The 12,587-nt window shown below is 39.0% G+C and overlaps 1 protein-coding gene across 6 annotated transcripts in view; it reads left to right on the plus strand.

Moving 5' to 3' along the window:
- DIS3L2 (DIS3 like 3'-5' exoribonuclease 2) overlaps positions 1 to 12,587 on the plus strand; it is a 353,809-nt gene that overhangs the window by 14,069 nt on the left and 327,153 nt on the right. For 4 of the 6 annotated variants that reach the window (XR_010410345.1, XM_064587247.1, XM_064587243.1 and 1 more), the window contains exon 2: positions 1,872 to 1,969. The exons of the other annotated variants lie outside the window; for them this stretch is intronic. The gene's annotated coding sequence lies outside the window, so the exon portion shown is untranslated. The remainder of the gene's footprint in view (positions 1 to 1,871; positions 1,970 to 12,587) is intronic. 6 annotated transcript variants of the gene reach the window in all.

Raw genomic sequence — 12,587 nt, forward strand, 5'->3', positions numbered from 1 at the left:
GATTTGCTTCTCCCTAGAACATTATGTGTGTCTGCTTTGGTCACATTGTGCCAATAATGAATCCTGGCCTGCTTGTACTTAGGAGCATAAATTTCTTTTTTTTTTTTTTAAAGATTTTATTTATTTATTTGAGAGAGAATGAGATAGAGAGAGCATGAGAGGGGGGAGGGTCAGAGGGAGAAGCAGACTCCCCGCTGAGCAAGGAGCCCGACGCGGGATTCAATCCTGGGACTCCAGGATCATGACCTGAGCTGAAGGCAGTCGCTTAACCAACTGAGCCACCCAGGCGCCCACATAAATTTATTTCTTAATAATTTTCCTCACAGTCTCATAAAGAATAAGATTCATATGTTTCTGCCTTTTAGAAATAAAAAAAAGATAATGCTTTCTGACTGGATACAAATAAACCAGTTTCCTTTAAGACCTTCCATCTCCATGCGCTCCAGAACCCATCTCTGAGGGCCATACCTTAGTGAGTGGGTAGAAGTCCTTGAAGGTGGCTTATTTTTCCTGTCTTTCCCCTTCTTCTGTACCTTGGGCAGCCCGGACACTCCCCATTCCTCAAATAGGTATGGTTTTGGGGTTCTTTATCCTGACTGCACATAAGAATAATACCATGCCTATGCAAAGACTAGCCAATTAAATTTCAGTTTTTTTTGACTGTTCCTATCTTTTGTCTGTTCTTTTTTGTTTGTTTGTTTAACTTTGTTTTAACTGGGTTGCTTCTTTCATATTGATTTGTAGGTCTTGACATCTTGACATATTCTGTATATAAATCCTTGGATTTTTTTTTAAAAGATTTATTTATTTGAGAGGGACAGAGAGCAAGAGCAGGAACACAGAGGGAGAGTGAGAGGGAGAAGCAGACTCCCCGCAGAGCAGAGAGCCTGACCCAGGGCTCCTTCCCTCTCCCTGTCCTCTGGCAACCATCAATCTGTTATGTCTCTGTGCATTTACCTATTCTGGATATTTCATATACATGGAATCATATGTGACCTCGTGTCTGTCTGGCTTTTTTCACTTAGTATAATGTTTTTAAGTTTCATCCATGTTGTAACATGGGCTCATTCCTTCAGATACACTCATTTTTATGGCTAAAAAAGATTCCATTTTATGTATATGCCACTATTTATCCATTGAGGGACATTTGGGTTGTTTCCACCTTTTGGCTATTATGAATAGTTCTGCTATGAACATGTGTGTATAAGTATTTGTTTGGATAATTATTTTCAACTCTTTTGGGTATATGCCTAGAACTGGAGTTGCTGGGTCATATGGTAATCCCATGTTTAACTTTTTGAGGAACGTCCAGTCTGTTTTCCATAGTGGCTGAACCATTTTACATATCTACCAGGAATTTATGAAAGTTCCACTTTCTCCACATCCTTGCCAATATTTGTTATTTTCTGGTTTGTGTTTTGTTTTGTTATAGCCTTCTGAGTGAGTGTGAAGGGGACCTCATTGTGGTTTTGATTTACATTTTCTTGATGGCTAATGATGTTGAACATGTTTTCATGAGTTTTTTGGCCTTGAATATATCTTCTTTGGAGTAATGTCCATTTGCATCCTTTGCCTTTTTTCTTCCATTTGATTGTTAAGATGAGATTGTCAATTTCTATAAAAAAGTCATGATTTGAATTTAATTGTGGTTACATTGTAATTTTTTAATCAATTTACAGCTGACATCTTTATAATATTGTGTCTTTCTGGTCAAGAGCAGGGTTTGTTTCTTTGTTTAGGTCTTCTGTGTTTTAAAAAATAATTTAAAAATTTAATTTAGATCTTATATCAGTCTTATTAATTTTATCCTCAGGCATTTTGTGATTTTGGTTACTACTTAGAATTAATCTTTCTCTCTGTTTTGTTTTTAGATTATTGTGGGCATATAGGAACGTTAGTGATAACTTATTTGTTGATTTTGGATCTACCCTTTCTGCATTCTTGCTGAAATCATGAGTCTTAATAAATTGTGAGTATATCCTTTGAGATTTTCTAGATAGTGATATTATCTGTAAATATTGAAAACCTAGTCTCTTTTCCAATATTTCTTCTTTTTACCAACTTTTTTGATTACATCGATGAGGACCTCTCTGGTACAGTGTTGAGTTGTTGGTGATATCCTTTCTGAACTTTAACATTACACCACTAAGTACAATGTTTACTGTTTCTGACTTATTTTTTAAAAATATTTAATTAGTTTATTTATTTGAGAGAGAGAGAGAGGGCACAAGTGGGGGGGAGGGCAGAGAGAGGGAGAAGCAGACTCCCTGCTGAGCAGGGAACCCGATGAGGGGCTCTATCCTAGTCAAAGGCAGATGCTTAACCGGCTGAGCCACCCAGGTACCGTGACTTTTTTCGCACTATTTCTTTATTTGCTAAGGTTTTTTTTTTTTTTTTAATGCTGCTTAATACTAATTGGTGATAAACTGTATAATGTTTTTTGTTGGGCATTTATTAAGCTGTCCACCTCCCCCTGTTACTATGTAGTAAATCATATTAATATGTAGATTCTCTTAGAATATATCTTGAGCATGATCTTCCATATGCTGTTGGGATTCAGTTTGTTAATATCTTATTTAGTATTTTTCCATCTGTGTTCATAAGTGAGATTGTCCTATATTACTATTATTATTGCTTATGTGCTTTCCTTGTTTGGGTTTGAAATCTAGAATACAGTTAACATTTAGCATGTTAGGGAGTTTTTCATCTTTTTCTTTTTTTTTTTAAGATTTTATTTATTTGAGAGAGAGCATGTAAGCATGGGGGGGGGGGCAGAGGGATAGGCAGGCTCCCACTGAGCAGAGAGCCTGACAGGGGGCTTAATCCCCACACCCTGGGATCATGACCTGAGCTGAAGACAGATGCTTAACCAACTGAGCCACCCAGGCACCCCTCATCTTTTTCTGTACTTTGGAGTAATTTACCTAACATGGGAAGCAAGATATTTGCTTTTATATTTGTTTATGATATGGTGTGTGTTCAATACTTACATATTTTAATTTTTTGCAATTGAATCTATTAATCTTTTTATCATTTCATATTTTGTGGTCACTTCTTTAATCCATCAGATTTGGTGTGGGGCAATTCATTTCCTTCCCCTATGTAGTTGACCATTGTTCCACCACCATTTAGTGAGAAATCTATCTTTATTCCACTGATCTGAATTGACACCTTACTCATACATTATTTACAAATTTCGATGTGTTTCTTAGCTTTATTATTTATTTATCTTTGCTGCTGTTTTTTTTTTTTTAATTATTTATTTGACAGAGAGAGAGAGACAAAGAGAGAGGGAACACAAGCAGGGGGAGTAGGAAAGGGAGAAGCAGGCTTCCCGCTGAGTAGGGAGCCCAATGTGGGGCTCGATCTCAGGACCCTGAGATCATGACCTGAGCCGAAGGCAGTTTTGCTTAACCAACTGAGCCACCTGGGCGCCCCCTTCCTTTTTTTTTTTTTTAATTAATTTATTTATTTGACAGAGAGAGAGAGAGAGAGAGCACAAGCAGGGAGAGGGAGAAGGAGAAGCAGGCTCCCCGCAGAGCAGGGAGCCCAATGCGGGGCTCGATCCCAGTACCCTGGGATCATGACCTGAGCTGAAGGCAGACGCTTAACCAACTGAGCCATCCAGGCACCCCTTATCTTGCTTCTTAACTGAGGATATTTCTTGTATATTGAAGACCTGGAGCTAAGCACTTCTGTCTATAGAGTGAAAAAAACTGTCTTGGCTTTCACAGAGGATTTATGGCACAGGGATCCACTGGAGGACATGGATTAGCTGATAGTGGTTTAGAAATGGCTGGAGTTTGAAATGGTGGCTACTGTGAGAGGCCTGGACTAAAAATGGGTGGATTAATGTGGGTCTACTCTAGAGTGAGTGTCACTGACTAAGAACTTGGAATTCCTGGGAGAGGGAAGCCTCATGAAGTGGAGAGATGGTCCTGAGGGCTGCACAAGAACTCACACTGAGTCTCTTGGAACTGATTAAAGGGATTCTGGCTCCTAGCAAGATGGAGATTCTGAGCTGGAAGGAACCTTAGATCCTCATCCCTTACAACTGACTTAGACTTGTGCAAAGTATTTGAGGCCTTGGGGAACTGGAAAACATTTTTGAATCTACTTTTTAGCTTTTGGCTTCTGAAGTAAAGGTTGGACTAGAGACTGAGATGCAGCAAATCAGAGAACAAATACGGTGCTCAGTGGGGAGAATTGGAGAATATGTTTGGAGAAGCTTATTATAGACACATAGTCATTATATTCCTGGGACAGTTTTTTAAATATTTAAAAAATAGTTATATATGACTTAGGTAAAGAATTAAAAATAGAATCAAGTTCTTTATTGCCCAGTTTTCTAATTTAGTATTAGTGGGATATAATAAAAAGGCTATTAATTTAGTAGTGTCTGAACTCATTCTAATACTTTTGATTGTGCTGGATTTTCTAAGTAGCAGGGATTTCATTTATCATTGATCTTTTGCCTCTTTTCTAATGTTTATATGGTCTTGGTTATAGCAATGACTAGTGCCTTTAGAATGATATTAAATAACACTATAATAGCTGGCATCCTTTTCCTATTCTTAAGTTAATAGGAATGCTTCTAGTGCTTCACAATTGTAAGTTATTTTTTGTTTTAAGTTTTTTGCTTTTTAAACTTTATTTTTAAATTAAGCTTTTTACTTTGAGATACGTGTAGATTCACATGCAGTTGTAAGAAGAAATACAGAGAGATCCTGTGGATATTTCACCCAGTTTCCTCATGTGTAACCATAATATCACAACTAGGAAATTGATGTCAATACAATCCACCCATGTTATTTTGATTTCATTAGTTTTAGTTGTACTGGGGGGTGTGTGTGTGTGTGTGTGTGTGTATTCTGTCACATCTGTAGATCTGTGTGACCACCAGTGCAGTCAAGATACAAAATAGGTCCTGCACAAGAATCTCCTGGGCTACCCTTTCATAGCTACAGCCATCTCCCTCCCTCTCTGCCTTCTTAACCCTTGGCAACCGTGACACTCTCCTCTCTCTCTCTGATTTGTCATTTCAAGAATACTATAAATGGAACCATACAGTACATAACCTTTGAGATTGCTTCACTCCACATAATTCCCTTGCAGTTCATCCAGGTTATTGTATATATCAATAGTTCGTTCCTGTTTATTGTGAGTAGTATTTCATGGCATGAACGTACCACAGCTTGTTTCACCATTTATCTGCTGAAGGGCACATCTGGGTTGTTTTCAGTTTTTGGCTATTACAAATAAAGTTTTATCAGTTGATCAGTAATGCATCTTTTAGCATCTTTCCCCCTCTAGTGCAGGATCTAGTCTAGGGTCACACATAACATTTAGTTGTCCTGTTTCCTTTGTCTTCTTTAACCTGGAAATATTCTTTTAGCCTTTGTCTTTTGTGACATTGATATTTTTGAAGAATAGAGTCCTCTTTTTTTTTTTTTTTTTAAGGATGTTCCTCATTCGGTTTGTTTGATGTTTCCTCATGATTAAATTCAAGTTATGTATTATTCTTGGCCTGAATACTACAGAAGAGGTGTTGTTTCCTTGATAAATTCATCTTATTGCATTAGAAAAACATTCTTTTTAGTAGTTTACTGAGAAGTCTTAATTCAGAACGGGTGTAGGGTGCACATTGTTAGAGCTTGGAGTCTAGGCCACTGGCTGGCTGGTGGACTCAGAAGCAGTGTAGGTAGTATGCTACACAAGCGGCCAGGGTCTCTGGCTCAAGTGCATGCACTTTGATAGTAATTCTTGGAACAAGTCAAAAAACAACAAAATAAAACACATGCCTTTTGGCTTCTATCTTCATGATGATTTGGTTCCATTCCATTAATTTACTAACCTAATGAATATGTTTTTTTTTTTTTTTAAAGATTTTATTTATTTATTTGAGACAGAGAGAATGAGAGAGAGAGAGCACATGAGAGGGGGGAGGGTCAGAGGGAGAAGCAGACTCCCCGCCGAGCAGGGAGCCCGATGCGGGACTCGATCCCGGGACTCCAGGATCATGACCTGAGCCGAAGCAGTCGCTTAACCAACTGAGCCACCCAGGCGCCCACCTAATGAATATGTTAACAGATCTCTACCATGGGTTCATGTTTTATAATTTTTAAAACTTAATGTTGGACTTAGTATTTTATTTTTTATATTGGGTTTTGCATTTTTGTTTATAATAAAAATTTCTCTGTAGTTCTGTATGTAAAAAACAGTGTGTGTGTTCTTTCTTTGTCAGATTTGGTATCGGGGTTGTTTAGCCTCGTAGAATAAATTGAAAAGCTTCCATAACATTGAAATTACCTGTCTCTCAAATCATCTTGGCCTGGTGCAATTTGGGGGGAGTGTGTGGATCTTTGGCAGTGTTTTCTGGTTTCTTCTCTGTGATTAAAGATCTATTTAGGTTTTTACCTTTTTTTTAAAGTTCTGTCCCTGTCCTACTTTCCATTGCTCTTAGAATAAAGACCCAGGCTGTGCATTTGGGGTCGTGTACTCTTGATCCTGCCTACGTGTTATCACCATTCTTTTATTTCTTCAGTTGCTAGAGCTAACTCTGAGCCCTCCTAGGTTTCCCCTCTTCTTATGCTCATACCAAGTCTTACCAATTCTGTTCTTAATTTGTATTTTGAACCCGTCTCCCTTTTTTCCATCCCCACTGCTACCTGGATCCTTCCAGTTGTCTTAATAGGTTTTTCAGTCCCCAGTGTCTCCTTCCAAATCAGCCTCTGAATTGCAGCTGCAGTGATCATGGTAACATGCAGATCTGATCATGTTAGGCCCCTGAACATTCTTTGGTGATTCCAGGGCAGAACTTTTCCCCAGTGCTTCTGACTTGGGTACAAGACTCCTTTTGCTTATCCCTGTTTTCCAGCTTCTAGCTTCCATCAGCGCCCCAGCAGTCCAGCTGCACCTCATTACCTAGAATTCCTTTGCCCATGCTTGTTGCTGTTTGTCCTCTGACCCTCTCCTCAGCTTCTTCATCTTTGAGTGTTTCTCACAAGCCTCTCTCTGTGAAGCCCTCCCAGAGGGGACCTCTTCACCAACAGAGTTTACTAGTTCCTCTCCGTGCAGCTACCTTACTTTTGCTCTTTTGTGACTGTAGTTCTCTTCTATTGAAACTATTTTTTACATGTCTTTTTCTGCTATATCCTGTGAGCTTTTTAAGGGCAGAAGCTTTGCATGTCATGTTAGTAATGTGCTTGGCTCCAGTTAGTAATGTTTGTTGAATGAGTACAAGCTGTAGTTAGAGGTTTGTGAGAAAACTAATTTGATTGAAGCAGAAGGTTATAATAGGAGTAGGGAAGACAATAAGCCTGTATGGGCCAACAGATTATGAAGCAGCTGAAATGTTTGGACTCTGTCTTTAGTTAGCAAGATGGGTAGAGGAAGAAGGCAAGAGGAGGCAAGGTCATTTATTATTGTTGTGCTATAGAGACTGATTAAAGTACTACCATTATGGTATTTTTAGATTTTTTGGTCTTTTTAAAAAAGTGTGAGTGCTGATTTTTCAAATAAATGAAGATTGCTGCTAGGGCGCCAGGGTGGCTCAGTTGGTTGAGCGTCTGACTCTTGGTTTCAGCTCAGGGCATGGGCTCACGGTTGTGGGATTGAGCCCCATGTCGGGCTCTGCGCTGAGCTGAACATGGAGCCTGCTTGGGATTCTCTCTCTCCTCTCCCTCCCCTCTGCCCCCCCCCCATGCTCTCTCTCAAAAAAAAAAAAAAAAAAAAGATTGCTGCAAAGATAAAATAAATGACCTTACGTTAATAATAGCAAATGCTTTTTGAGTGCTTACTATCTGCCAGGCACTCTTGTGAGAGCTTTACTTATATTACCTTATTTAGTACTCCCGACAGCTCTGCAAGATAGGTTTTTTTGTCGGCCCGTTTTAGATGGTAAAACTGAGGCACAGAGATGTGAAGTAACATGCCCAGAGCCACAGCTTTTAAGTGGCAGAACTAAGATTCAAACTTTGGCATTTTGGCTGCAGAAGCCTTTTAACCACTAAGCTCTGCTGTCTTCCATTAATCTTATAGCTTATTGGGTGGCACCTAGCTTTCCAGAAACTGGCATTTTAACCTTGAACTAAGGACCAGTGAAACCATTTTCTATGTTAGTGGACATGAGCAAGTATTTTTTGACTTCTTTTCTAGTAGATAATCCATTTTGTGGTGGCTTCAGATGTTTCATCTGTTACCTCAAGTGGGGGCTAAAATTGAGCCTGTTCTGCATCCGATTAGCATTTAGGGTACTTTCTGAAAGTGTTAAATGTTTGAAATGAAGTTTAAATGCCACCAGTTGGTTGTTTTAGCAAATCAGAAATGAGAGCTTAAACGAAACCTTATTAAGTTAGTTGCCTGGCCCCTGTCATTCAGGCCAGGTAAGGATTGTTTCTTCTAGCACATTCTTCAGTGCTTGGTCCAGTCTTTGTTAATTGTCTCAAAGAAATAGCTCCACTATCCCTGAAGGAAAGCGGTTTTCTAATCTCTGATCTGAGAGTTTTTCTTTGTAATTAGATGTGGAGATTAAAATGTGCTTTATTCTGAGTTTCTTTTAAGGTCACTACCGTCTGAAGTAGTACAGAATACATGAGTCTGGGTTTGCCAAGATTACAGTTGCTGTGGGAATCATAACTTTGGATTTCCTCACATCTGGATTAGTGAAATTTGCACAAAGCCTGTGTATGAATATAAGCCTTATATTTTATGTGCATCTAGAGACAGCAAGATCTTAGTGACGTAGCTTCCCGATAAATGACAAATTGAACATTGGCTGTCTGATGTTTTAAAATAATCAGAAGATTCTGAACTTGGCTGTGGAGTCAGTGTCCCGTACTCTGCTGCTCTGCTCAGAAGGCTTGCATCCACCCTGGGAAACTGGAGGTCTGGAGTGGAAGCAGAGGACCAGCTTGTTTCCCCGGGGCCTCTAGACCTCAGGTTTGTCTGTCTCCCCGAGAAGTAGGGATTCCGGTGCTGCTGTTTTGAGTTCTGCTTTTGAAGAAGCAAGGAGAAGAAATGCTGCAGGTCTTAGTTGCCTTTCAGCGTTCTTGGACTTCTTTTGGTTCTCTGCTTCCTTGGATCGTCCTATTTTTCTGCTCTCTACCTGAAGTGATTAACTGTTACATCCGCGGTAATGCCCTTGTGGGTGGTAGAGGTTTCTATCTGGGAAATGTAGAATTTTGAAAAGCCACAAACCCTAGAGTCACCATCTTTCAAACTCACTTCTGTTGAATGGTGTGAATGTGAACCACAGTTTCTCTACAGAAAGGAGGGCTAGCATCAGTTTGTCTTGGGAGGCCTCTCTCAAGGTCCCCTAGTCCAGGGCGCTCAGCTGACAGACAGATTCCAAATTGACAAGTTGGCTTAGGGGTCATCCAGCTTTCCCCGTTTTTCCATCTGTGGTCTGGATTCAGTCTTCATCTTTTTGCCATTTGGAATGTGGTGTCCTGCATTCCTCCAGATGCCTTGAATAATGCTAGAAATCTTCATTGTCATTTTCGAGGGGACAGTACAACTGCTTGTGACTTGGCTTGTCTTCCCCCGGGACTGTCTACAGTGCATGATAAGCACCTTGTGTTGTAGGCGGGAGCATGGTCCTCAGCGAGGGCTTCCCGTAGAGAGTAAATTCCAGATGTCTGTGGCTGCAGCCTTTGAGAGTAGGCATTGGTGTAGCCCCATTTTCCCGAGAAGAAAGTAATGATATAACGGACAGAGTTCTAAAAATAAAGAGCTAACACAGAAGCCAGCTTGGTAATAATCTCTTGTGTAAAATAAAATAAAAAAATAAAATAAATAAAATAAAAAAAATTTTTTTTTTTCATGAAAACTGACATGTGATATCATATGAACCTAGGGAAAATTACTTTCACTTCTTGTATATTTTAGTCATTCTGTTCATCTGATTATAGATTCTAAAAGTTAGACATTTTTCTAGATTGCCATGGTAAAATTGGCCATGTGGGTAAGCTTTGCAGCTCTTTCCTTTGTCTTATTAATTTTGAGATTAGTGTTTGTGGGTAGATAATGGCTTTGATTACCATTTAAATTATGCATATAGCTGGTGGATGAATTATATTCTCAGCTTTATTATTAAGTAGCTGTTCTGTATCATAGCCTGAAATTTGGATTACACCTGTATGATAACCTTGTTCCATAAAATTTATGCTTTATGTAAGTAAAGGCCTTAAGGGATAACAGTAGCTATCACTGAATTGTTTGCTGAATAGAATATTTTGCCATTTATGCCCTGTAATTTAGAGTTCTTAAAAGGGAATTTAAAAGTCTTCCCATGTGCTTCAGTATAATTTAGTATGTATATGTGTATATGGGGGATATGAAGCCTGTGTGTGTGTGTGTGTGTGTGTGTGTGTAGGAGTAGATGAAAAACATTGGCTATTTATTGGTAGTTGTTGAATTTGAGTGATGAGCATGTATTTATTACTTCATTCTTTCTATTTTGTATGTGTATTTACATTTCCAAAATGAAAAGATAAAAGAACCTCTCCAAAAAGTAATGAAGAAAAGTGAAAAGATTGCAGACAGACTTTATTTGATAGCATGGACTAGGAGTTCATGCAATACATGTCACGATTTCTAATACCTTCTAGAGTGGCTTTTTCAGTGCTGCTGAAATATTGCCCTGAATTATGTCAGGAGAGAATATTATTTTATTCTGTGTTTGCCCAAGTTTACTGATCACGGCAGAGATTTTCCAGTGTGACTGACTGCTCACACATTATGAAAATAAAACCCTGTATGTTTTTGAGATGCTTTCTTTTGCTATTTGGTGCTGAGTATGAATTCTGACACCGATGGGTACCTTCCTTTGCCTAAAGAGATTCTGATTTCTGTTATAAAAAAAATGAAGTCTTTATTTGGTCCCTATTCTAGATTCCACAAGTTTCTCTGTTCCTTCCTCACTGGATAAAAAGAGATTTCTTCTTATTTCTAAAGGTACTTGTGTTTGACCCGAGCCTTCAGCTACTTTTTCTAAAATTTGTCTCCAAAGTTTGCACATTTATCCCAAAAGAGAGACTGGAGTAAATTTCAGGGGGTTGAAAATGACATTTGGTATGAAAGTCTTTAAAGCATAATCTTATTTGTAATCTTATTTGTTCCAATTTGGTAATTCTGTAGATGACTTAATTATAGTAATAAAATATGGGAGAGAAACATGAGATTGAATTTATAACATAATCCTGTACAAAGTACACATGACCAATGAAGCTGTTTACTGAAAAATGAAGCAGTTTCCACCTCATAGTATTTTGGGGTCAAGCTTATTTGGTAGCAAAGCTTTTATTTGAGAAGAGCCTGGGTTGATCTCTTTTGATTTTGATTTTGTATGCTGCCTGATTGCATATCTTACATTTGTTGTTGTGTCATTTATGACCAGAACTCTGGTACTTCAATGACATTAAGATGATTCTGTCTTGGGCGCCTGGGTGGCTCAGTTGCAGTTGGTTAAGCGACTGCCTTCGGCTCAGGTCATGATCCTGGAATCCCGGGATCGAGTCCCGCATCGGGCTCCCTGTTCAGCAGGGAGTCTGCTTCTCCCTCTGACCTTCCTCCTTCTCATGCTCTCTGTCTCTCATTCTCTCTCTCTCAAATAAATAAATAAAATCTTAAAAAAAAAAAAAGATGATTCTGTCTTTATTAGGCAGGGAGATGATACTTAGATGCATTCTAGCAATATCCTTAATGTACTTCTTGCCTTTAGTGATGTACTCCTGTGTATTATCAAGATGTGAAAATACTAAACTCCAGAATTCACTTAAACGTTATAATAGGCACCGAAATTTTTGTGTTACATGAATTTATAAAAGCACTTCATAAGCAGGGGAAAGTTAGTTCAATTATCTTTAAGGGTTCTCTTAAATTCTGGAATATGGGGAAATGTTGTAGTTTTTTGAAGACAACTATTATCTTTTAAAATTATAGTTGAGAAACATTACATAGACTTTCATTCTTTTTCATCAGTGTCAAGGTATATTGCCAAACTGTCTTTTCAATTCCCGTTATGACATTAGGCCATAATAAATTATCATCGTGTTAATCAAGAACATGCATTCTCCTTTGTAGGGCACTGTGTAGAAATAGGCATAAGACATGGTCCTCGCTCTTTTTTTTTTTTTTTTTTAGAGAGAGTGTGTGTGTGCGTGCGCGTGCACACATGCACGGGGCAGGGGCAGGGAAGTGGGGAGGGGCAGAGGGAGAGAGAGAATCTTAAGCAGGCTCCATGCTCAGCATACTTAAGCAGTCTCTCCATGCTCAGAGACTCGGGGCTCTATCTCACCACCATGAGATCATGACCTGAGCTGAAATCAGGAGTTGGGCGCTTAACTGACTGAGCCACCCTGGCGCCCCATAGTTCCTGCTCTTAAATAATTTATAGTTGTTGAAGAGTAACAGGGCATCTCTTTTAATTAATTCATTCAATAACCATTTCCTGGGTACCTTCTGTGTGCCAGCCCTACTAGGCACCAGGGATATAGTGGTGAACCAGACAGACAAGGCCCCACAGTTTTGGAGCTTTACATTCTGACATGCTGACATGCTGAACGATGTAATTGTTCAGGACTTTA

The sequence above is a fragment of the Mirounga angustirostris genome, unplaced genomic scaffold (assembly GCF_029215605.1).
Source record: "Mirounga angustirostris isolate CCGP_5_RB_7025 unplaced genomic scaffold, mMirAng1.0.hap1 SCAF_3, whole genome shotgun sequence".
Classification (NCBI taxonomy): domain Eukaryota; kingdom Metazoa; phylum Chordata; class Mammalia; order Carnivora; family Phocidae; genus Mirounga; species Mirounga angustirostris.